This window comes from Rhinatrema bivittatum, chromosome 2 (assembly GCF_901001135.1).
Source record: "Rhinatrema bivittatum chromosome 2, aRhiBiv1.1, whole genome shotgun sequence".
NCBI classification, from domain to species: Eukaryota; Metazoa; Chordata; class Amphibia; order Gymnophiona; family Rhinatrematidae; genus Rhinatrema; species Rhinatrema bivittatum.
The window spans coordinates 620,585,396-620,609,066 of record NC_042616.1 but is presented as its reverse complement, the minus strand read 5'-3'; the positions used below and the strand labels follow the sequence as shown (position 1 = coordinate 620,609,066).

The following is a 23,671-nucleotide window of genomic DNA, read 5'->3' as shown; positions in this document are numbered from 1 at the left end:
GTAGGTAAGAGGAAAATGGTTGGTGAGGACTGGTCAGCCAGATTTTGATCAACTTGTCTTCACCCAGCACAAGGCACATTACTATTTTTTAGGGATTGCAAGCAGATGATCTAAATGTGAAGTTTGATCTGAATGAGTCAATTTTTGGTTCAATTCGGGTTATCAGAATCAATTGGGTGCAGTCCCCAAAAAATCTGAATCCTTTATGGCTCATTTGGTTCAGACTTATGAAAGTCTAGAGTGGATACAATGTCAGAGTGGAGATGGTTGGGGATAGAACAAGAAAGGAGCAGGACTAATCATGTTTCAGCACTTTTTCAACCAGCCTATCCCAGCTGGCAACTACACGGACTGACTTCATCATTTTTTTAGGTGAAAGTGAAACTAAGAATGCTTTGAGTAGCCAGTAACCATTTTGTTCTCAGTCATTCCTTTATTGGATCTTAAAGGGAGATGGAAGAGATTTTGAAGCACCTTGCTTTAAAGCTCCAGAATTAAAGAAAATATGTTTTTAAACGCTTTAGATTTAGAGAAGAAAGCAAAGCGTGCTCTTACATTCATTGTCACTGTGTCCTGGCTGTGCTGCAAATAGCAGGAAAAACTGTAATCTCCATCAGAAGGTTAGAGTGTAACTGTATATCAACAGAGTAAGTCTGTACTTCTCTTCTACAGCAAACAGACAGCATGTCAGTGCCTGTAAGAAATATACAGAGACAGAGACTGATTTTCTCTTGGTGTAGAGTGGCCAATGATTGGCTGAGATGGAGCCGCCTTACTTTCTCTGAGTAAAATATTCAAAGACACTATGAGACGGTATTAATTCTTCTGTGTGTGACTCTTGCACTAAGTTCTTAGTCAGAAAGCATGCCATGGTGTTGATGCCACTGTGCTTGCTGCCCTACCCCTCATTCTAAGCCTTGGGAATTTCATGCAACTCTTCTTCCTGCCATACCTCTCACTCTATGCCTTGGATTGTTGATGCAATTGTGCTTCTTGCCATACTCTTCACTCTGTGTTTGAAGGTGTTCATGCCACTGTGCTTGCTTCCATAACCCTTGAGGTGCTGATTCCACTGTGCCTGCTGACATACTCCTCAGGCTATGCCTTGGAGTCTTCATGTCACTGTGCTTTCTGTAATGCCTGTCTCTCTATGCCTTGGGATGTTCATGCCACTGCTGGTGCCCTTCTTGTCGTTCTCTGGGGTGTTCATGTTGCTCTTGATGTCTTGGGTGCTGTTGCCTTTGCTGCTGATAAATCACCAAAGTTAAAGTCAAAAAGATGACACATTATTTCCCCAGTTGTCTTTAATGGAAACAAATGACATGAATGACCAAATGAAATGAATGAGCTTCTGATACAAACTCAGCTGTGTGCAGATGCTGCTCGCCTACTCTCCCCCAGCCCGTTTATTGTCCCACCCTCTCCCCCAACCTGAGCACCCCTCCCTTTTAATCTGAACTTGTGAAAGACAGCTCTGTATCAGAAGGCTGCTCAAAAAAGATATTTATTCAATGTACTAGCTGTACCCGGCCACGCGTTGCTGTGGCTCAGTCTGGTTAAATGGAAAAGAAAGAAAAGAGAAAGCGCACGTTTCGAATATGTTTAATTTCACACTACTTGTGGGTATACAATATTTTTTGTTGTTCCATTGTCTGTGCAGATGTAGAGATTGTCTGGTTTGCTGACTCTAGAACACGTAACATATAATTGTCCATGTGAGAAGCAATCCGTGTCTAGATGTAAATAATTCTAGAAATGAAAAAGAATGAAAAAAGAAAAAACAAACTATACTCAGTAAATGAACGGTATGGTAAATGACACAGCTCAATTCCAACGCAATGTCACATGAAATAATTAAATCAAAATGACAATAAATTGAAATCTTTGAAAATTCAATTTAACAATGCAATCGGAAACATTGAAATGGAATCGTAAAATATTTAGTCCAAGCCGTTAAGCCCGTTAAAACAGGTGAGATTTTTGTCCCCTCTCCTCCTACGTCTTTGCTCTGCTCCGCTCCTCCCCCCCCCCCCCCCACGAAGGGCCAGAGGTGGCGGCGGTGGTAGGAGCTGCAGAGGTGGCCGAGGGGGATCTCGCGAGGTGTAATGGTCCTGCCATCCCAACTCCCTCCCCCCTTCCCTGGTGGCGGAGGGACAGGCTCAGACCCCTTTCACTCTATCCTTACAATCCCCAACTCCTTTGTTCTCCCATTCCCCTCTACACTGAACCCCTTCCACTGTAACCTATAAGTGGAGAGCTGGGGGGGGGGGTAGAGAATCTCTCTCTCATACAGCCCCCTACATAGGCTTCCTCTCTCTCTTGCACATACACTCTCTCTCTGTCCCTCACACATGCATGCCCAATCCCTCTCACACACATACACAATCCCTCACATAGTCTCCCTCTCTCTCTGGCACTCACACTCACCCTCAGTGCACATTACCACACTTCTCTCTCACACAGTTAAAACAGGCGGGAATTTTGTCCCCTCCCCACCTAAGTCTTTGCTCTGCACTCACAAGAGCTTGCAAAGTTCCCATGCCAGTTGTGTCTGGGAGAGTGAGGAAAACACTCCGTTCCCCCCCCCCCCTCGCAAAGGGCAGGCGGCAGGCACTGCAACAGATTTGGGACACCTTGCCTAGCTTACTTTGCTCTTTCTGGGAGACCTGTGCCTTTAAGAAATCCAATCGGGGGCTTGAGAGGGAGGAGGGAGCAGGGCTCTGGCTTTCAGTTTTGTCATGGTGCTTTGCTGGGAGTGGGGGTGGAGCGATACCCATGTAAACTCTTCCCATGGCGGCTGAGACCCACGGGCGGGTTGATAGCACTGCCTCCCTCCGCAGTTGTGGGATATTTACTTGGCTTCTCCTTATCTGCTGGACTCAGGGGGCGGGGGAGGAGGGCGAGCTGTTCTCTGTTCAGCTCTTTGCGCTTTGGCTGCTGCAGGCTGCAGCTGCTAGTGATCTCTTGACAGCCGCTTTCTACTGCATTTGCTCTGCTCCAGCCATCCCAACTCCCTCCCCCCCTTCCCCAACGGTGGACGGACTGGCTCGGCGACTCTTCTACCCTTTCTTCCTCCTGTGTATAACTGTCTGGCAGTCCCTACTCCCTCCCCCCTTCCCCAGTGGGGGAGGAACGGGCTAAGAAATGAGTCGGATTGTCCAAAGAGGTGAGTTTATTTGTCCCTTGACGCATCAGTTGGAAGTGAGCTTGTTGGAGGGTGAGTCATTTGCTTCTTTCAGTTTCTCATGTGGTCCCTTTTGTTGCTTTTTTGGGGAATATGGATTGTGTTTGTCTTTTTTAGAGGAAACAATCAGAAGCAAGAAAAGCTAAGTGAGAATTGGACACTCATTTGGTGGAATTGTGTGAGAAATAAAAGTTGGGATTTGAGGTATGTTTTTTATATATGTGCTTATGGGATATTGGCACATATATAATTACTAAAAGTTTTTTATAAAAAAGTTGTTGAAGGATTATGAAAATGTTTCTTATTTAAAAAAAATTTTTTTGTAGAATATAAATACATGGGGATACTTGGAAAGATTGTTTGAAAGATATGGGTCCAGTAGTGAATTGAAACAGTCTCTCCTGAAGAAGCCTGTTAGAAGGCGAAACATGTCTGGTCTGTAAAAGAGCAGGAGTCACTTACAAATATGCAACATAATTCTTTTGGGTGGTGAGCAGGCCCTTGCCATCAAAGCTGAAGTCTTGACAGGCAGCTCATCTCAGTTCTCTCTATCCATGAAACAAAAAGACAGGAAGACTGGTTACTTTGTATTTCCTGTCCAACTACCATATGAACACAATACTTGCTGTGAACCTTTGGATGTGGTTGCCCTGCCACTGAACTATGCTGTGGCAGTTCAGAGTTCTCCTACCCCACCTATAAGCTATGCACATATGGGTGGGATGGCAGGAAAAGCTGCCGAAAGAAGAGGCTAGTGGGTGGTTCAGCCCACACTTATATTGTAGTTGTCGGACTACCACTCTCTCCTCAATCCACCCAGAGTCAGGGCATGACCCTGGATATGACCCTTCCACCCCCAAAAAAGGGATGGGTCTACTTCTGAACAGCAAACTGAAAATCTAAACCCCTATTATTATTTCCAGAAAATTCAAGGTGACATACAACAGTAAATATCAAATTAACATAACTACTAAAATAAAATAAAAACATCCAGAGAAGTAGTCTCATTAATAAAAGCAAAATAATGCTTTCATTTATCTATTCTAGACCATGATCCTGACTTCAGTGCTGGGAAAATTGCAGAAATTATTATAAAGAATAAAATCACAGAACATATAGATAGACATGATTTAATGAGTCACAGCCAGCATGGATTTACCCAAGGGAAGTCTTCACAAATCTGCTACACTTTTTTGAAGGGGTAAATAAACATGTGGATAAAGGTGAACTAGTAGATGTGGTATATTTGAATTTTCAGAAGGCATTTGACAAAGTCCCACCTGAGAGGCTTCTAAGAAAACTAAAATCATGGGATAGGAGAAGATGTCCATTTGTGGATACAAATTGGTTAAAAGACAGGAAACAGAGTAGGATTATTTGGCCTGTTTTCACAGGGGAAAAGGTAAACAGTGGAGTGCCCCAGGGATCTGTACTTGGACCGATGTTGGACTTCTCCTTCAAGAACTTATCCAAACCTTTTTTGAACCCAGCTACACTAACTGCACTAACCACATCTTCTGACAACAAATTCCAGAACTTTATTGTGTGTTGAGTGAAAAAGAATTGTCTCCGATTAGTCTTAAATGTGCTACTTGCTAACTTCATGGAATGCCCCCTAGTCCTTCCATTATTCGAAAGTGTAAATAACTGATTCACATCTACTCATTCATATTTGTTTTTTGCTGATTCTTCAATATTCCAGTGTTCACAGAATCTGGTTTCCATTTCAGTTTTGTTTGCATGTTTGTTTCTAATTTGTAGTCCCTTATTCTGTATTGAGTAAGGGTCTGTCTGTGTTGTGGAAGTGTAACAGAGGTACAGTATTTTGGGTAGCATGTAGTTTCTCTGTAGGGATTTGTAGCAATTTGGCTTGTTTTGTTACCCATTAAGTAGTGTATTAGTGTTCTAGGGCTTGATGTAATGCTTGCCTTTGCTGCCTTTTTGTAGATAAGGTTGCTGCTGTTTGAGTCCTGAGAGCTACTGCTGTTATGGTATGGCAAGGTTCTAGGCATTGGTTTTTTTTGGGGGGGGGGGTTTGTAAGGATTTGTCATACTTCACAAAGTATTTGGAATTGGAGGGAGTTTGTTTTGCTGTCACTGAGGTGGCACCAGAATTTGAATATATGTTTTTTGCATATCCTAGTTCTGTTCTACATTTGTTGCAAATCTTAAGTTCTTATGATGATTATTATGATTATTGCTGTTTTATTATAGTTATGATATTCTCTGCATTTTTGGAAAGAGGATTCATAAAATAATTCATTGATATTTGTTTTATTACGTAATTTGATCTGATGTTTCTGATAAGTATTTGCTTACTTTTTATATAAGAACATAAGAAAATGCCATACTGGGTCAGATCAAGAGTCCATCAAGCCCAGCATCCTGTCTCCAACAGTGGCCAATCCAGGCCATAGGAACCTGGCAAGTACCCAAAAACTAAGTCTATTCCATGTTACCATTGCTAATGGCAGTGGCTATTCTCTAAGTGAACTTAATAGCAGGTAATGGACTTCTCCTCCAAGAACTTATCCAATCCTTTTTTAAACACCGCTATACTAACTGCAATAACCACATCCTCTGGCAACAAATTCCAGAGTTTAATTGTGCGTTGAGTAAAAAAGAACTTTCTCCGATTAGTTTTAAATGTGCCCCATGCAAACTTCATGGAGTGCCCCCTAGTCTTTCTATTATCCGAAAGAGTAAATAACCGATTCACATCTACCCGTTCTAGACCTCTCATGATTTTAAACATCTCTATCATATCCTCCCTTAGCCGTCTCTTCTCCAAGCTGAAAAGTCCTAACCTCTTTAGTCTTTCCTCATAGGGGAGCTGTTCCATTCCCCTTATCATTTTGGTAGCCCTTCTCTGTACGTTCTCCATCGCAATTATATCTTTTTTGAGATGTGGCGACCAGAATTGAACACAGTATTTAAGGTGCGGTCTCACCATGGAGCGATACAGAGGCATTATGATAATTTCCGTTTTATTCACCATTCCCTATCTAATAATTCCCAACATTCTGTTTGCTTTTTTGATTGCCGCAGCACACTGAACAGACGATTTCAATGTGTTATCCACTATGACGCCTAGATCTCTTTCTTGGGTTGTAGCACCTAATATGGAACCCAACATTGTGTAATTATAGCATGGGTTATTTTTCCCTATATGCATCACCTTGCACTTATCCACATTAAATTTCATCTGCCATTTGGATGCCCAATTTTCCAGTCTCACAAGGTCTTCCTGCAATTTACCACTGAGAAAATTGTCCATTTAATCCTACTCTCTGTTTCTTCTCTTTTAGCCAGTTTGTAATCCACGAAAGGACATCGCCACCTATCCCATGAGTTTTTAATTTTCCTAGAAGCCTCTCATGAGGAACTTTGTCAAATGCCTTCTGAAAATCCAAGTATACTACATCTGCCGGTTCACCTTTATCCACATGTTTATTAACTCCTTCAAACAAGTGAAGCAGATTTGTGAGGCAAGACTTGCCTTGGGTAAAGCCATGCTGACTTTCTTCCATTAAACCATGTCTTTCTATATGTTCTGTGATTTTGATGTTTAGAACTCTTTCCACTATTTTTCCTGGCACTGAAGTCAGGCTAACCGGTCTGTAGATTCCCGGATCGCCCCTGGAGCCCTTTTAAAATATTGGGGTTATATTTGCTATCCTCCAGTCTTCAGGTACAATGGATGATTTTAATGATAGGTTACAAATTTTTACTAATAGGTCTGAAATTTTATTTTTTAGTTCCTTCAGAACTCTGGGGTGTATACCATCCGGTCCAGGTGATTTACTACTCTTCAGTTTGTCAATCAGGTCTACCACATCTTCTAGGTTCACCGTGATTTGATTCAGTCCATCTGAATCATTACCCATGAAAACCTTCTCCATTACAGGTACCTCCCCAACATCCTCTTCAGTAAACACCGAAGCAAAGAAATCATTTAATCTTTCCCAGATGGCCTATCTTCTCTAAGTGCCCCTTTAACCCCTCGATCATCTAGTGGTCCAACTGACTCCCTCACAGGCTTTCTGCTTCGGATATATTTAAAAAATTTTACTGTGAGTTTTTGCCTCTACAGCCAACTTCTTTTCAAATTCTCTCTTAGCCTGTCTTATCAATGTCTTACATTTAACTTGCCAACGTTTATGCTTTATCCTATTTTCTTCTGTTGGATCCTTCTTCCAATTTTTGAATGAAGATCTTTTGGCTAAAATAGCTTCTTTCACCTCCCCTTTTAACCATGCCGGTAATAGTTTTGCCTTCTTTCCACCTTTCTTAATGTGTGGAATACATCTGGACTGTGCTTCTAGAATGGTATTTTTTAACAATGACCACGCCTCTTGGACATTTTTTCTTTTATAGCTGCTCCTTTCAGTTTTTTTCTAACAATTTTTCTCATTTTATCAAAGCTTCCCTTTTGAAAGTTTAGCAGAAGAGCCTTGGATTTGCACACTGTTCCTCTTCCAGTCATTAAATCAAATTTGATCATATTATGATCACTATTGCCAAGCGGCCCCACCACAGTTACCTCTCTCACCAAGTCCTGTGCGCCACTGAGAATTAGATCTAAAATTGCTCCCTCTCTCGTCAGTTCCTGAACCAATTGCTCCATGAAGCTATCATTTATTCCATCCAGGAACGTTATCTCTCTAGCGTGTCCCGATGATACATTTACCCAGTCAATATTGGGGTAATGGAAGTCTCCCATTATTACTGCACTACCAATTAGGTTAGCTTCCCTAATTTCTCTTAGCATTTCACTGTCCGTCTCACCATCTTGACCAGGTGGACGGTAGTATACTCCTATCACTATAGTCTTCCCCGACATATAAGGGATTTCTACCCATAAAGATTCAATTTTGTATTTAGTCTCATGCAGGATGTTTATCCTGTTGGACTCTATGCCATCCCGGACATAAAGCGCCACACCTCCTCCTGGGTGCTCCTCTGTTATGCTCAGGCTTGTGGACCCTTGGCCGACAAGAGGATGGTATACCTTTCGGAGGGTCCGTAGGGTCTCTTGTCGGGTGGCGAGGCAGAACAGGAGGCGGGACCAGCTGACCCTTGGCACTGGAGGCTGAGACGAATACGGAGGCGGTGAAGAGATGAGATGAGGCACTGAGTCTTCACCACTGGTGGTCTGCGGTCCCCCCGGGAGGAGCCCGTAGGGACCCGACCGCTGGGACTTAGGTGGACCTAGGGAGGTCAGAGAAATGGTGCAAAGGCCAACTAGAGCTTCACCCTGGAAGCCCGCGGTCCCCCCAGGAGGAGCCCGTAGGGACCCGGACCGCTGGGACTTAGGTGGGCCCTTGGAGACGGAGTCTTGAAGGAGTCCTAGGTCGAGTGCCAGAGGGTCATCGCTCACCAGTCCGAAGTCGTGCACCAGAGAATCGCCGCTTGCCAATCCGAAGTCAGGACCCAGAGAATCACCGTAAGCCAATCCGAAGTCAGGAACCAGAGAATCACCAAGACGTAACAGGAGCAAGCAGCAGGAACTGCTATTAATTGCATCAGTAGCATGGGTTCTTCTTAGTGTTTGGGTAATTGCCAGGTTCTTGTGGCCTGGTTTTTGGCCTCTGTTGGAAACAGGATGCTGGGCTTGATGGATCCTTGGTCTGACCCAGCATGGCAATTTCTTATGTTCTTATGTTCTTATGAACTCACCGAGGCAAGCAGACTCGAACAACACTCACAAGAGACGTTGCCAAGTCAAGGAATGAGCAGAGGAAGCCTCCCTATATACTTCCTCTGCTCTGGATCATTGGATGCAGGTGAGTCTAGTTAAAGGGACCAGGTCCTTTTAAATGCAAATGAGTTGACGGCGGCCATCTTGGATCCCATGGCGGCGGCCATCTTGAATATCCCCGGTGGAGGAGAGACGCCGCTGGGGGAAGCAGGACGTCTTCCCCTGCAACGGGCAGCATGGGCCCGAGTCGGAGCCCTCCCCCGGGACTCTCATGGCGCTGTGAGTCAGGTAGGGGGACACGGTCGTGGGGCGCCACGGCCGCGAAGCACAACACTCCTCTCTGTCATTGGATTTTAATTTGTACCCCGGTATACTCGATTAATAAGGTATTTTTAATGCTGGTAAGTGCTCGAAATAATAGAATTAAAATATTGTAAGGTTTCATTCATGATGAAAGTACTCAGAATCCCATTGTCAGGTGCACTCTAAGGCATTATTTATTGATAAGAGTACAACTAGTAGGGCCTAGCTTGTATATCAGCTGCCCACCCATGTTAACCTTGGGCCCACCCAAAAATTAATTTCTGGCTATGCCACTGCTTTTATTCATATATTGCAGAGGTATTCTCTAGGGATGTGAATCGTGTCCTCGATCGTCTTAACGATCGATTTCGGCTGGGAGGGGGAGGGAATCGTATTGTTGCCGTTTGGGGGGGTAAAATATCGTGAAAAATCGTGAAAAATCGTTAAAAAATCGAAAAATCGAAAAACCGGCACATTAAAACCCCCTAAAACCCACCCCCGACCCTTTAAATTAAATCCCCCACCCTCCCGAACCCCCCCCCCAAATAACTTAAATAACCTGCGGGTCCAGCGGCGGTCCGGAACGGCAGCGGTCCGGAACGGGCTCCTGCTCCTGCATCTTGTCGTCTTCGGCCGGCGCCATTTTCCAAAATGGCGCCGAAAATGGCGGCGGCCATAGACGAAAAAGATTGGACGGCAGGAGGTCCTTCCGGACCCCCGCTGGACTTTTGGCAAGTCTCGTGGGGGTCAGGAGGCCCCCCACAAGCTGGCCAAAAGTTCCTGGAGGTCCAGCGGGGGTCAGGGAGCGATTTCCCGCCGCGAATCGTTTTCGTACGGAAAATGGCGCCGGCAGGAGATCGACTGCAGGAGGTCGTTCAGCGAGGCGCCGGAACCCTCGCTGAACGACCTCCTGCAGTCGATCTCCTGCCGGCGCCATTTTCCATACGGAAAATGGCGCCGGCCATACGCGTATGGCCGGCGCCATTTTCCGTACGAAAACGATTCGCGGCGGGAAATCGCTCCCTGACCCCCGCTGGACCTCCAGGAACTTTTGGCCAGCTTGTGGGGGGCCTCCTGACCCCCACGAGACTTGCCAAAAGTCCAGCGGGAGTCCGGAAGGACCTCCTGCCGTCCAATCTTTTTCGTCTATGGCCGCCGCCATTTTTCGGCGCCATTTTGGAAAATGGTGCCGGCCGAAGACGACAAGATGCAGGAGCAGGAGCCCGTTCCGGACCGCTGCCGTTCCGGACCGCCGCTGGACCCGCAGGTTATTTAAGTTATTTGGGGGGGGTTCGGGAGGGTGGGGGATTTAATTTAAAGGGTCGGGGGTGGGTTTTAGGGGGTTTTAGTGTGCTGGCTCACGATTCTAACGATTTATAACGATAAATCGTTAGAATCTGTATTGTATTGTGTTCCATAACGGTTTAAGACGATATTAAAATTATCGGACGATAATTTTAATCGTCCTAAAACGATTCACATCCCTAGTATTCTCAGGGACTGGAGGAGAGTAGAAAATGGAACAACATGTGTAGTTTTGATTTTACAAAACTGTTCACATTTTCTTGTGGTGAAAAATAACCCACATAGAAAGCAGGTGCCGACCTCTATAGGTCATTTTTATGAGGCAACAATTAAAGTAAAACTACTAACATATTTCTGCTTTGATAACTGGTGCAAACTCTGGCCTGTATTACATTATCTGAATTTGTGATAGTTGTCAGACCTGTTGTATTTCCTGCTTATGACCACTGGGGAGAGAGAGAGAGAGAGAGAGAGAGAGAGAGAGAGAGAGAGAGAGAGAGAGAGAGAGAGAGAGAGAGAGAGAGAGACTGGTCATAATGTCATCCCCATAGGTAGGTATTTGTATCCCTATGGTAGGCCCACCTAGTAACTCGAGGTGGGGTTTAGGTATGAGTGTAGGGGGTTAGGGGCCACTTTGACATTCTATGTGACACGTACGAACAGAACAGTGGTCTCTTGTGAACATTTGATGACCCTCGGAGTGAGGAAACTCACTCCAAGAAGAGATTTGGGCGATGTTCTCTCCACCTAGCTTGATGTTACCCAGGTAGAGAGTCCATCAAGCTAGGTTGAGAGAACACTGCACAAATCTCATCTTGGAGTGAGTTTCCTCACTCTGAAGGTCATCAAATCTTGACAAGAGACCACTGTTCTGTTCGTATGTGTCACATAGAATGTCAGAGTGGCCCCTAACCCCCTACACTCATACCTAAACCCCATCTCGAGTTACTAGGTGGGCCTACCATAGGGATACAAATACCTACCTATGGGGATGACATTATGGCCAGGCTCGCTCTCTCTCTCGCTCTCTCTCTCTCCTTCAAGTCACCTCAAATAGGCCTTACAGGAGACATCACAAAAGGCGATGAAACCTTACCACACAGTCACGGCACCTATCACACAGCCTAACGCAATTCAAAGAGGTTTTGTTAAAATCGGCATTATGGCTGTGCAATAGCTCTTCACAGACAGGCTAACCCAGCCCACTCTCTACCCCTAACTCCTCCTATTTTCTGAATTTGCATGGCACCATACGATATGGTGCTATCACATGCGTTAAACACGTTTTTGCATGCGTTAATGGGGCTTTTCGCATGCGATAAGCCCTTAACTCATGCGAAAACGCCTTATCACATTTTGATAAATGACCCCCTCTGTTAGTTGTACTAACCTGGGCACTAACCTGGGCACTTGATTATTGCTTGCACTACTCCCATAATTAGGATTTTCTAAGTTACAAGCCTATATAAATCTTAAAAGGACTTTTATGAGAGTATTTATGTATTTCATGATTTTTTTAAACCTTTTTTTTGAAAAAGAAAATTACATTAAACAGGATGATCCACTGTAAGAACATCATTTTCCTCCATACTGTATGGACTGTAAATCCCACCCCTCCCTCCCTTCTGATCAGGACAATAAAATATTGAATGACATAGTGTGCATTGTGATATTTAGAATCAAGTAATAAACCAAGAGACTAAGAACCAGCTGCAGTGTAATCAGTTAATTTTACGGAGACTGAGGATTCCTCAAGGGATACAAAGATTTAACGTCCTGGGAGAGCGTTTTCTAGAAAGGTCCCCAAATCTTCCGAAAAAGTATGAGCTTCTTAGTAGTTCTGGACTGGTGATGCATATACTCCATGATGAAAAGATTTAACATAGGTGCTTTCCACATTCCCAAGGTAGGAGGAGCAGCCTCCAACCGACAGGTGATACATCGCTTAGCAATGCAACATGCTTTAATTAGAATTGGATGGACACATGACCCCAAAATTGACCAGGAGGTCTATAATTCAGTAGAGCAAAGGCTAGTGCTGAACAAACCTGTATCTTCACCATGAGAAATAAAGCATGTGATATAGTTTCCCAAAAACGAAAGATCTTGCAACATGACCAAATTCAATGAAACATGTTTGCATCCCTGATAGAACATTTAGGACATTGAGATGATGTAGAATTACCCATCAGGAACGCTTATGTATTTATTTATTTGTTGATTTTTATATACCGACATTCGTCGGAACATCATGCCGGTTTACACTGTAACAAATTAACAAGAGAGTGAAATACAATAAACAGGGAAAGGGGAGCAGCAATGAAGGAGGAGAGAGGACAGCAGTAGGAAGGATAGGGAAAGAGAGATTTTATAGGAACATTTGAAATATAAATTAACAATAAACAATATATGAACAGGTGGATATTTAAAAAAAATATAAATTAACAATAGACTATATGTTACGCTTGGGCTCCGGTCAGGAGTCGTGAACACCACCCAGCAGGGTGGCTCCAGGTGGAGAGAGACAGGAAGCTAGAAACAGTGTCAGGTTCCAGGCTGGGTCAGGGCAGGCAGCAAGTATCAGAGGCTGGGTTCAGGCTGGGTCAGGGCAGGCGGCAAGTAGCAGTGTCTAAGTACAGGCTGGGTCAGGGCAGGCGGCAAGTAGCAGTGTCTAAGTACAGGCTGGGTCAGGGCAGGCAGGCAAGTAGCAGTGTCTAAGTACAGGCTGGGTCAGGGCAGGCGGCAGTCAGCAGTGTCTGGGTCCAGGCTGGGTCAGGGGACAGTAAGCAGGGCAAGGCAGGTCAGAAGGCCCGTAGGCCACACACACACACAGAAGGCCCGTAGGCCACACACCAATAGCGGGGCAAGGCAGGTCAGAAGGCCCGTAGGTCACACACACACACAGAAGGCCCGTAGGCCACACACCATAAGCGGGGCAAGGCAGGTCAGAAGGCCCGTAGGCCACACACACACAGAAGGCCCGTAGGCCACACACCATAAGCGGGGCAAGGCAGGTCAGAAGGCCCGTAGGCCACACACACACAGAAGGCCCGTAGGCCACACACCATAAGCGGGGCAAGGCAGGTCAGAAGGCCCGTAGGCCACACACACACAGAAGGCCCGTAGGCCACACACCATAAGCGGGGCAAGGCAGGTCAGAAGGCCCGTAGGCCACACACACACAGAAGGCCCGTAGGCCACACACCATAAGCGGGGCAAGGCAGGTCAGAAGGCCCGTAGGCCACACACACACAGAAGGCCCGTAGGCCAGGTATGGAAAGCAAGGAAGAAGGCCCAAAGGCCGCGCAAGGCAAGGCAAGGAAAGGCCCGAAGGCCACGCAAGGCAAGGCAAGGCAAGGAAAGGCCCGAAGGCCACGCAAGGCAAGGCAAGGCAAGGAAAGGCCCGAAGGCCACGCAAGGCAAGGCAAGGCAAGGCCAGGCCCGAAGGCCGCGCAAGGCAAGGAAAGGCCCGAAGGCCACGCAAGGCAGGCTAGAGCAGGGAGCCCAGGTGAGCTCGATGCCGAAGCCCCGAGGCAACTGTCAGGCAGGGTTATAAGGGCACACCCAGAGCATAGAGTGGACATAGGAGATGGACTGGGCCTGTCAGGAGAGCCAGCACTAGAGGGACCCCTGGTGGTGAGGCGGTTGCACAGCAGCCACAGCCGTAACACTATATATGTACAGGTGGGCTGGTAGGTACCAGACCATTGATGTCAGTGAAGGGATAGAACGCTTGAAGTGGAGAAATCAAAGTTCTGAGAAGAATCCGAAATTGTAAATCTCTTAAATTGACATTGATTAGCATTTGAAACATTTGTGTTATTTCCCCCTGAAAATGCTTTCCCTCCATCACTATAACCAAATCTGATTGCCAGGATTGTATTAAACAACAAACCACTGAATAATCATGTTGAAGGTGTAAAAACGTATATAAATTGGAAAGTAGCCCTTTAGGACAGTTAAACAGCTTTAGCAAAGCTGCGAAAACTGGTGAGGAAAGAGAACAAAAAACATTCTGTGTAACTTGTTTGTAAAAGTGCTCCATTTGTGGACAGAGCAGGAAATCAGATGGCCGAAAGTAAAACTGAAAAGTTTCTGCACAAGTAACATCTTTTAACAACCATTCATTACCTGATTGAATGTGAGAACTTTGTAGAATAATGCCTCTATTATGAAAATAACTATGACAAGGAAGATAAGGAGAAACCGCTACAGGAAGATGTAAACACTCTCTCATATGTTTCCATCCTAAATTCACTGGGAGAATTAGCATCGATAATTTCAGGCGGAAAGGTAAAATTTGCAACTCCTTGTGCATTATCTCCTTTAAAGGTCAGGGGAAAGCAATACCCTACATCTTTTTGCAAATCAGAAAAGTTGTTCAAATTCAGCAACCAGTCACCCAATAGTGACACAGCTGTAGAATATAAACTAAAATTAGGGACACCCAGTCCACAATGTATTCGGGGAGCCATTAGGGTCCTGTAAGCTATCCTAGCCCTCTTCCCCCTCCAAAAGAAAGCAGAGTTGCTTACCTGTAACAGGTGTTCTCCTAGGACAGCAGGATCTTAGTCCTCACATGTGGGTGACATCATCAGATGGAGCCTGGCATGGAAAACTTCTGTCAAAGTTTCTAGAACTTTGACTGGCACACTGAGCATGCCCAGCATGCCACTATCTGCGCGGCCACGTGGGGTCCTCCTTCAGTTTCGTTACAGAGAATTATACAAATAAAATAACAAACTTAAAGGAAACCCAACTCCGCAGGGTGGCATGCCGGTTTCGTGAGTACTAATTTCATGTTGTCCTAGGAGAACACCTATTACAGGTAAGGAACTCTGCTTTTTCCTAGGACAAGCAGGATGGTAGTCATCACATAGGAGTGAATAACTAACTGCAGGCTGCTTCTGAATGGATCGAACAACAGACACCGAACAGGTGCCAACAGGCACAACTACGTGGGTGCTGTTGGGAGGAGAGGAAGACAGCCTGAACCCGAAAAACAGGGCCCTTGCCAGAGGAGTTGGGTTTGGACCCGAAAAAGGTTTCAGAGGACAGACTGGCCAAAGCTACTATCCTGATGGCCATCTCTGTCCAAGCAATAGTGAGCTGCGATCATATGGAAAGAACTCCATGTTGCAGCTCCACAGATCTCCGCCACAGGAACTTCACGCAAGTTAGCCACCAAAGTTGCTATGGCCTGGGCGGAGTGAGCCTTAACATGGCCCTCAAGCTGCAATCTCGCTCACACATAGCAGAATGAGATGCAGTCCGCTAGCCAGGTAGACAAAATGTGCTTGGCCACAGCAGCTCCCATTCTGTTCTTATCAAATGAGATGAAGAGTTGTGCGGACTGTGTGTGGCTCACTGTTCTCTCCAGGTAGAATGCCACGGCTCTCTTACAATGCAAAGTATGCAAGGCCCTTTCACCTGGATGCGAATGTGGTCTCGGGAAGAAGGTCGGCAGGACGACAGACTGTTTCAGATGGAAGTCTAACACCACCTTAGGCAAGAACTTATGGAGAGTACGGAGAACCACCCTATCATGAAAGAACTTCGTATAAGGTGGGTACGTCACCAACGCCTGAATTTCACTGACCCAAAGCGCCGAGGTGACCGCAACCAAGAAGATGGCCTTCTAGGTCAGATATTTCAGGCCACACGTGCGCATAGGCTCAAAAGGGTCTTTCAAGAGGTGAGCCAAGACTAAATTAAGATCCCAGGATAAAGGCGGAGGGTGCAAAGGGTGTTTCAACTGAAGCAGACCACGCATGAACCACCATCCAGAGGTTGCATTGAGATGGGCGTACCAATCACCCTGTGATGATATGTCACAAGGGTACTGAGATGCACTCTGACTGAATTGGTCTTTAAACCAGCTTCTGCCAGGTGCACAGATAGTCCAAGAGCTTTGGGGTGGAGCAGGAAAATGGATCCAGCCGATGCTGCTCACATCAGACGGTAAACCTCTTCCACTTCAGGCTGTTCGACTGTTATAACCACCGGCCGTGGCCTTCTGCGGCAGGCTCAACTCATGTCATGGCTCGTTGGCCGCTGCCTCAGGGGCTTGAACACTTCAAATTCTAGGTGGAACTTCACACAATAAGTTTTCATCAGACGTACAGCAAATGTATGATCAATGTTTCGGGTGGTGTACCGCACTCAGTTTAACATTGAATCAATGTTAAACTGAGTGCGGTACACCACCCGAAACATTGATCATACATTTGCTGTACGTCTGATGAAAACTTATTGTGTGAAGTTCCACCTAGAATTTGAAGTGTTCAAGCCCCTGAGGCAGCGGCCAACGAGCTGCGAAACTCGGCCTGAGTCGGGCAATTATTGAGCACATCTCTGTTCTAATAAATACTGAAATAAGACTGAGGCATCTATTGTGTTTTTGTTCTCCTAACGGCTATCATAGATCGCCTACCTCTTTGTTTTCTTGGATCAACTCATGTCATGTCATGCCCAGCTCTCCAGGTCTGGTGCTCTCGCGGTGATGGCCAGTCACCACCGCCACATTCCTCCCGGCTCTTTCCACTCCATGTGGTGACTGGGAGGCCGCCGACTAGCGCCCCTATCCTGGGCCTCTCTAGGCACGTGACTGCGCGCTATCTGCCCTTCATTTAAAGGGCTTATGGGAGGAACTCCGGGTGCGTCCCCGGCAGATAACATTATTGACCCGGAGTATTTAAGCTTCACCTCTAGCTGCCACTAACCAACTTGGCAACGAGTTCCGTGGTTCCTATTGGTGCCATATTCTCTCCATGGACCGGATTGTTCCTGTCATCGGACCTCTGCGTTTCTCCTTCCGGGTTCCTCCCTGGCTCAGCACAACCTTACTGGACTCTCTCTCAGTGCTTCCCGCTCCTCGGGGCCAGGATCAGTGCAACCTTACCTGGACTCCTCAGCACCTCCCACTCTGCGGGTCTTGGCTCAGCACACCCTAACTAGACTCTCTCTCTCAGCATTTCCCGCTCTATGGGTCCTGGCTCAGCACCATTCTACCTTTGAGCTCCAACAACAGTACCTGCAGCTCCTGGGAATCCCCATGGTACTCCTCCTTGAGGACTTTTGCCTCAGTGCCTTCTCTCTTCAGGAGTAGGCTCAGCCCAGTTCACCTCCAGACTGAGCCTCGGAGCCCCACTCCTCGGGACATCTCTCTAAGCTACCACTACAGAGGGTCCTGTCATCAGCTTGCCGTGCCCTAGGCTGTACTACAACACTGCTACCCTCCAGGCACCTGCTTTGGCAGGTTCCCCGCTCTAGCCTTTATCCAGTGGACTACATGTCATGCCTCTTCATCTGCAACTCCTCATCTCGAGGCCACTCCCACGTGGTCCGGCTCTACACTCTTCAGAGTTGCAGTGGTTTTTCACTCCCTGAGACTTTCTCCTCTCGTCTCCTGGAGTGCTCCTGTCTCGAACTGTGCCTAAGCTCTCTGACATTCTCTGCATGCACTTGCCTACCCTCTCCAGGACCAGCCACACAGGGGTGATCCTAAGTCCTACCGGACCCGGCACCCAAAGGCTCAACCTGCATGGAACGAGGGTTGGAACAAGTGAAGTTCCAGCTTGCCTCTGTTCCCGGCCAGTCTCGTTTCCCGACTGTGGGGCCCAACTCCTCAGGTAGCAACAACCCCACCTCGGTTCAAGGGTCCACAATTCCTAACATCGACTTTCTAGTCTAAGGCTTCCTGGAGCCAACCAGAACCTGGGAGACATCATCAGACAGAGATAGGGGCTGCAAGACTAGCCTTTCAACATCCAGGTCATCAGCGATAACGCCCTGAGGTTTGGATGGCGCATCCTTCCCTGATCTTTTGTGACTAGGGTTGGGGAGGTGCCTAGAATGAATGGATTCTAGACTGAGAGGACCTGCATGAGTGGGGTCCAAACCTGATGTGGCCAATAGGAGGCTATGAGGATTATGGTTCCCCTGTTGCCGCAGAGGAACTGGCTTGACCGCCCTGGAATGAATGAGAATGGAGAGCTCGGACAACAGGATCTCCTGATGAGGAGACTGACCTCAAGAGGGGCATGGGGGAGCGTCCCCAGGAACACTCACAAAGTTGAAATGATACCCTCGGCGAACAATGGATAAGACCCACTGATCCGATGTGATCCCTAACCAGTGATTCAGAAAGAGGCACCGGCAACCTCCTACAGGTGAATCTGGCTCTGAGGGTATGGCGACTGGACTTGTGCTCCCTCCCCGCCAGTCAAAACCCCGTAGCAGGGCTCAGCTGAGAACCTGGCAGGGGTCTAGGCATCCATGGCTGCTTAGAGTGGCTTCTGGAGGGCACCCACTGAGAACGCACACAGGAGACCAGAGGATAATATTTCCTCTGATGGTAAAAAGACCATCTGGCCTCTTGCCTCGCTGACCTTCTGGCCAAGGAGGGGGGATCTGATGTGCTAGTGGAAAGATGCTGAAGGGTCTTATGATGATCCTTTAGCTGAGCCACAGCATCTCGGACCTTATCTCCGAAAAGGTTATCCCCTGTACAAGGGAGGTGCAGAAGTTTCCCCTGGACATCTGGCCAGAAATCCGAGGCTCTGAGCCAGGCCATTCTGCGGGCTCCAATGTCCACTGTGGCCACTCGGGCTGATGTCTCAAAAACGTCATACGTGGAACTCACCTTGTGCTTACCACATTCGAAGCCCTGCTGGACGAGTGCTAAGAATGCATCCTGCTGCTGTTGAGGGAGGCATTCTGCCAATTCTTGAACCGTCTTCCAGAGGCTCTGGAAGTATTGGGCCATATATAACTGGTAGGAGACGATATGGGCTATTAACATTTCCCCCTGGAACACCTTCCTACCCAGCACATCCTATTCCCTATGGTTCCAGCAGATTCCAATACCACTGACTTGTGGAGGAATTGGCGCCATTCAAATCCAAGGGACTTCTGTACGAGATAGACAGCGTCAACCCTCCTGTTTACTGGAGACACAGAAACAGGAAGTTCCCAAATACACAGAAGAAACTCCTTGAAAATTTCATGCATGGGAACAGTTACCACCTCCTTTGGTGCATCCAAAAACTGGAGTCCCTCCAGCATGTGGTGCCTAGCATCCTCTTCGGTGAGGAGTTGAAATGGAATAGACTCCGCCATGGTGTGGACTAAACCATCAAAGGTAAAGTCCTCTGGAGGAGACCGGCGCCGTTCCTCTGGGGTGACGGTTCTGAGAGGATATCCTTGGAGACATCGGAGGAGGAGGAGGAAGTATCATCCCCCCATGGGTCATATGGGGCTTCCTCCTCACTGAGATCCCCAGGAGAGGTCAGCGGGGGACCCATGCGAACTGCCCATGGTCTGGATCCTGGACACACTGGGGGCACAGAGGGCACTGACAGCTTCGGCAACGAGGTCCCTAAAGGACCCGCTGCTGGAGCCGGGAGCAGCAGTCTAGGCACCAGAGGCCCTGGCATACTGAACCTTCCTCCTCAGAGGAACCGGCGATAGGTAAGTTCCAGCAGCAGTGCTAGGTGTGAGGGAGTGGGCTCCAGAATCAGAGAAGGCACAGACGGGGCTTGCGGCTTGACACCCCTGAGGGCTCAGAGCACTGCCAACTGAGCCCTACAATCCAGCTCCTCCTCAAAGTCCACTGTGGAGAGGGCAGGTGGAGGAGGAGCAGGTGCCACTGGATCGCCCTCGAAACAAGGGGGATAGGTACTTGGCACTAACATGGGAATCAGCGGGGAAAGCCTCGGACACCTGGGTTCAACTGAGGGCGAAGCCTGGTCTCCGCGGGGCCACTTTGGAGACAACACGGCTGATGCTGGCGCTGTCCCGGAACCAGAGCCATGCCCAGATGGCGACCGGTGACTGTGCTTTCTCGATCTCCGGTGCTCGGCCCGGTCTTTGTCCAGCACTGAGGAGGGCAAATAATCCGATGTCCTGGAATAGGAAGACACCGACTGTGTTCGATCTCAGATGCCCCTCTCCAAAGGGGGAGCCTGAGTGGGGGTGGACACAGAGCTCCCCTCGACCTTGCGGCTTTGATGCGCTGGACACCAGCTTGGAGGGCCCTGACTTCTTGGGGCCAAAACATTTCTCTATTTTATCTAAACATGCCTGACGACCTTTGGGAGTCATCTGGTCGCAAAAACGGCAACCCTGGAGATCATGTGATGCCTCCAAGCAGAACATACAGACTTCATGCGGATCAGTCAAAGACGTGGTTTGCGGGCACTGGGTGGGGGGAATCACTGGAAATCGAAGGAGGCCATGCCTCGAGCCGACAAGCAGACAGTGTAGGGTGGACACTGACATAAAAAAACCCCCGGAACCAACCGCAAAGAAGGTAAAACTTACCGTGCCAACCCACTGACTGGGGGGAAATCGGATAGGGGGACCCCATGCGAAGGCGGCAAAAAAATCACAAGGAAACAAACGAAGAACTCTGCAGACAGAGCAGAGCTCCACCACCATGAGGCAACTGCACCGTGGAAAGAAAGAGACTGAAGGGGGACTCTGTGGCCACGCGGATAGTGGCATGCTGGGCATGCTCAGTGTGCCAGTCAAAGTTCTAGAAACTTTGACAGAAGTTTTCCGTGCTGGGCTCTCTGATGATGTCACCCATATGTGAGGACTACCATCCTGCTTGTCCTAGGAGAAATACCCAAAATGATGATTTACCAGTTTAATATCCCTTAGCAATAGAGGCATGGGTAACTTTTGTAAAAGACACAAAATTGTGTGACTAACATCATCTTAACTAAAGCCACCCTGCCCTGAAAAGAGAGTGGAACATATGTCCAGCTTTCCAACTTAGTCTTCATCTTCTGAATCATGGGCGTATAATTTAGCCCATACCAATATCTAGGATAGCGATATATAGTGAGACCCAAATAATGTAGTGTCTCCTTTGTCCATTTAAGAGGAAACTGGGACTAACCACCTGACAAACCTCCCAAGATAACCAGTACTTCAGTTTTATCTCAGTTTAATTTAAACCCCAAAACTGTTTCAAAGTGCTGCTCTATAGGCAGGGATTTCGCAGCATTTGAAAGGGCTAGTAAAATATCATCTGCAAAGAGAAGTGTAGTGACTGTACTACCCACTGGTATTACTGAGATGCCTGGAGTACCTTTAAGTTTACAGATAAAGGGTCCACAAACAGAATAACAATAACAGAGATAACGGGCAGCCTTGTCTCGTCCCTCTGTACACATTAAATTGTTCCGATAACTCCCCATTAATATTAATTCAAGCAGTCAGATTAGTATACAAAGGATGTATATAATCTAGAATCCTCCCAGTAAAACCAAATTGCTTAAGACTTTCAAATAAATACAGCCACGCTACTCTGAAAGCCTTTCGGCATCACAGCTCACCAGGACAGGATCTTTCACCATTCCTGCATGACATTGTGACAAAGAGGCATAAAGCTTGCAGATGTTAATAGATGAAGGTCTACCATAAACAAATTCTGCCTGGTCAGTACTAATCAATTTAGGGAGAATATATTTCAACCTACTGGCGATAATCACTGCATAAACTTTAATATCTAAATTTAGTAAAGATATGAGATGCTGGTAAAAATGGATCCTTTCCAGGCAGCACTATAACATCTTCTTCAGAGAATTCAGGGCCAGGGGATTTATGAGAAGGGAGGGCTTTAATCGCCTCAAGAACATCTCCGTAAAAGGTCTGTTTAGTCTATTGAGATCGTGAGGAGTTAAAGTCGGTAGAGAAAGATTATGGAATGTCAGTGACTCTATCCACATCAGTGGGTTCCCCTTTATATAGATTCCGATGAAAGTCCACAAAAACCTGCAAAATCCCCTTGGATGCAGTAATTCATCCCCCACGCTATTTTTCACAGACTCTATAAATTTTGAGGAATGTTGTTGGTGAACCACATTAGCCAGCATCCTGCCTGTTTTATTTGCAAAACAATAAAACAATATACTGGACCGATTTGTAAGCTCTTTGATGTAACAAATCATTCAGGCTGTGTTGTAACTCTTTATACCTCTGCCTACAGTACACATTGGGTAGATTTTCAGAGCCCTGCTCGCCTAAATCCGCCCAAAACCGGGCGGATTTAGGCGAGCAGGGCCCTGCGCGCCGGGAAGCCTATTTTACATAGGCCTCCCGGCGCGCGCAGAGCCCCGGGACTCGCGTAAGTCCCGGGGTTCTCGGAGGGGGGGCGTGTCGGGGGCGTGTCGGGGGGCGGGCCCGGTCGTCGCGGCGTTCCGGGGGCGTGTCGGCAGCGTTTTGGGGGCTGGTACGGGGCGTGGCTACGGCCCGGGGGCGTGGCCGCACCCTCCGTACCCGCCCCCAGGTCGCGGCCCGGCGCGCAGCAGGCCCGCTGGCGCGCGGGGATTTACGTCTCCCTCCGGGAGGCGTAAATCCCCCGACAAAGGTAAGGGGGGGGTGTAGACAGGGCCGGGCGGGTGGGTTAGGTAGGGGAAGGGAGGGGAAGGTGAGGGGAGGGCAAAGGAAAGTTCCCTCCAAGGCCGCTCCGATTTCGGAGCGGACTTGGAGGGAACGGGGGGAGGCAGCGCGGCTCGGCGCGCGCAGGCTATACAAAATCGATAGCCTTGCGCGCGCCGATCCAGGATTTTAGTGGATACACGCGGCTCCGCGCGTATCTACTAAAATCCAGCGTACTTTTGCTTGAGTCTGATGCGCAAGCAAAAGTAGGCTGATCGCGCTTCTTTTAAAATCTACCCCATTGGGTTGAGCATTCAACTCTGTTTTATACTAATTCATTAGAGTTGTTAAATACAGAATTTTTGCCTTAAGCCGCTTTCTTTTGGAGGCCTCATAGCTGATTATTTGCCCACTTAAGACCACTTTTGCTGTTTTCAAAAAAAGAACCAGGTTCACTCTATGAGACTCGTTAGTTTTAGGAAAAATCTGCTACTTTGCCCAAAGAAATTCAGCAAAAGAAGAGTCTAATGACAATTCTGGCAGCATACGCCACATCCGTAAACCCTGTTCTCTAAGCATCCAATTTACACAACAAAGAACAGGAGCATTGTCAGAAATTATCATATGCTCTATATTTGTTTTAAACACCAAGGAGAACAAGGTCTCGGATATCCTATCTAATAAACGAAGCTTGACCGACGTGCCCGCAAATGCGCAGTAGAGAGCAGCTCTACTGCGCATGTGCGGGCGAGCACGTCGTTCTTAGGCAGCGTAAAAAAAAAAACAAC

At 47.3% G+C, this 23,671-nt stretch overlaps 1 long non-coding RNA gene across 1 annotated transcript in view; it reads right to left on the bottom strand.

Moving 5' to 3' along the window:
* Positions 1 to 1,715: 1,715 nt before the first annotated feature.
* Positions 1,716 to 23,671, bottom strand: part of LOC115085333 — a 112,124-nt gene continuing 90,168 nt past the window's right edge. The window contains exons 4-5 of the long non-coding RNA XR_003854807.1: positions 3,647 to 3,732; positions 1,716 to 1,749 (exon numbers count right to left, since the gene is read on the bottom strand). This is a non-coding gene — a long non-coding RNA (uncharacterized LOC115085333). The remainder of the gene's footprint in view (positions 1,750 to 3,646; positions 3,733 to 23,671) is intronic.